This window comes from Moschus berezovskii, chromosome 8, assembly GCF_049115385.1.
Source record: "Moschus berezovskii isolate FMDL1 chromosome 8, NW_MosBer_1.0, whole genome shotgun sequence".
In the NCBI taxonomy this organism is placed as follows: Eukaryota; Metazoa; Chordata; class Mammalia; order Artiodactyla; family Moschidae; genus Moschus; species Moschus berezovskii.
The window spans coordinates 72,271,845-72,274,612 of record NC_142467.1 but is presented as its reverse complement, the minus strand read 5'-3'; positions in this window follow the sequence as shown (position 1 = coordinate 72,274,612).

The following is a 2,768-nucleotide window of genomic DNA, read 5'->3' as shown; positions in this document are numbered from 1 at the left end:
ACTATATCCAAAATTTTATAATAACCTATAAGGGAAAAGAATATCAATACATATGTATAACCAAATCACTGTTCTGTATACCTGAAAATAACACAACACAGTAAATCAACTATACCTCAGTAAAAAAAATTTTTACAGTCAGGGTAGGCTCTTACACCATTGGAGGGAATGTAAATGATAGAGCCACCATGGAAGAAAGTATGGAGTTTCCTTTAAGAACTAGGAATAAAACTACCATGTGTGTGCACTAAGTTGCTTCAGTCCTATCTGGTTCTTTGTGACCCTTTGGACTGTAGCCCACCAGGCTCCTCTGTCCATGGATTCTGGGAAGAATGCTGGAGTGGGTTGCTATGCCCTCCTCTAGGGGATCTTCCCAACCCAGGAATCAAATCCAATTCTCATATCTCCTTCACTGGCAGGTGGGTTCTTCAGTTCTAATGAGGTGGATGCACCTAGAACCTATTAAACAGAGGGAAGTAAGCCAGAAAGAGAAATATAAATATTGTGTGCTGCTGCTGCTGCTGCTAAGTCGCTTCAGTCGTGTCCGACTCTGTGCGACCCCATAGACGGCAGCCCACCAGGCTCCCCCGTCCCTGGGATTCTCCAGGCAAGAACACTGGAGTGGGCTGCCATTTCCTTCTCCAAAGCTTGAAAGGGAAAAGTGAAAGTGAAGTCGCTCAGTCATATCCGACTCTTAGCAACCTCATGGACCACAGCCCACCAGGCTCCTCCATCCATGGGATTTTCCAGGCAAGAGTATTGGAGTGGGGTGCCATCGCCTTCTCTGATAAATATTGTATATTAACAATGGAATCTAGAAAGATGTTACTTATGAATTAATTCTCAGGGCAGCAATGGAGAAACTGTGGAAAATTCTCCAAGAGATGGGAATACCAGACCACTTGACCTACCTCCTGAGAAATCTGTATGCAGGTCAAGAAGCAACAGTTAGAACTGGACATGGAACAACAGACTGGTTCTAAATAGAAAAGGAGTACATCAAGGCTGTATATTGTCACCCTGCTTATTTAACTTATATGCAGAGCATATCATGAGAAATGCTGGGATGGATGAAGCACAAGCTGGAATCAAGATTGCTGGGAGAAATATCAATAATCTCAGATATGCAGATGACACCATTCTTATGACAGAAAATGAAGAAGAACTAAAGAGCCTCTTGATGAAAATGAAAGAGGAGAGTGAAAAAGTTGGCTTAAAACTCAACATTCAACATTCAGAAAACTACGATCATGGCATCTGATCCCATCATTTCACGGCAAATGGATGGGGAGACAGTGGAAACAGTGACAAACTTTATCTTTTGGGGCTCCAAAATCACTGCACATGGTGACTGTAGCCATGAACTTAAAAGACACTTGATCACTGGAAGAAAAGTTATGACCAACCTAGACAGCATATTAAAAAGCAGAGACATCAGTTTGCCAGCAAAGGTCTGTCTAGTCAAAGCTATGGTTTTCCAGTGGTCATGTATGGATGTGAGAGTTGGACTGTGAAGAAAGTTGAGCACCAAAGAAGTGATGCTTTTGAGCTGTGGTGTTGGAAAAGACTCTTGAGAGTCCCTTGGACTGCAAGATCCAACCAGTCCATCCTAAAGGAAATCAGTCCTGAATATTCGTTGGAAGGACTGATGCTGAAGCTGAACCTCCAATATTTTGGCTACTTGATGCAAAGAGTTGACTCATTGGAAAAGACCCTGATGCTGGGAAAGATTGAAACCAGGAGGAGAAGGGGAAGACAGAGGATGAGCTGGTTGGATGGCATCACTGACTCGATGGACATAAGTTTGAGTAAATTCCAGGAATTGGTGATGGACAGGGAGAACTGGCGGGCTGCAGTCCATGGGGTCGCAGAGTCAGACATGACTGAGCAACTGAAGTTAACTGCATGGAGAAACAGACATAGAGAAGAGAATTATGGACATGGGGAGGGGTGAAGGGAGAGGGTGAGGTGTGTGGAGAGAGTAACATGGAAACTTACATTACTGTGTGTAAACTAGATAGCCAATGGGAATTTGCTGTATGACTCAGGGAACTCCAACAGGGGCTCTTTGACAGTCTCGAGTGGTGGGATGGGGAGGGAGATTCGGGAGGGAGGGGACATGGGTGTACTTGTGGCTGATTCTTATGGATGATGTATGACAGAAAACAAAATTATGTAAAGTAATAATCCTTCAATTAAAAATAAACAAATTTTTAAAATATATATTAATAAGTAAAAAAAGGGGGGGATGCATTTGAGTCAGTTCTAATGAGGTGGATAAACCTAGAGTCTATAATAGAGTGAAGTCAGAAAGAGAAAACAAATATTGTATATTAACACATATATATGGGATCTAGATGGAGAAGGCAATGGCAAGCCACTCCAGTACTCTTGCCTAGAAAATCCCATGGATGGAGGAGCCTGGTGGGCTGCAGTCCGTGGGGTCGCTAGGGGTCGGACACGACTGAGCGACTTCACTTTCACTTTTCTCTTTCATGCATTGGAGAAGGAAATGGCAACCCACTCCAGTGTTCTTGCCTGGAGAATCCCAGGGAAGGGGGAGCCTGGTGGGCTTCCGTCTATGGGGTCACACAGAGTCGGACATGACTGAAGTGACTTAGCAGCAGCAGCAGCAGCATGGGATCTAGAAAGATGGTACTGATGAGCCTATTTGCAGGGAAGCAATGGAGACACAGACATAGCGAACAGACTTATGGACATAGGCAGTGGGGAGGAAGGCTCGAGGGTGGGATGAATGGAGAGAGTAG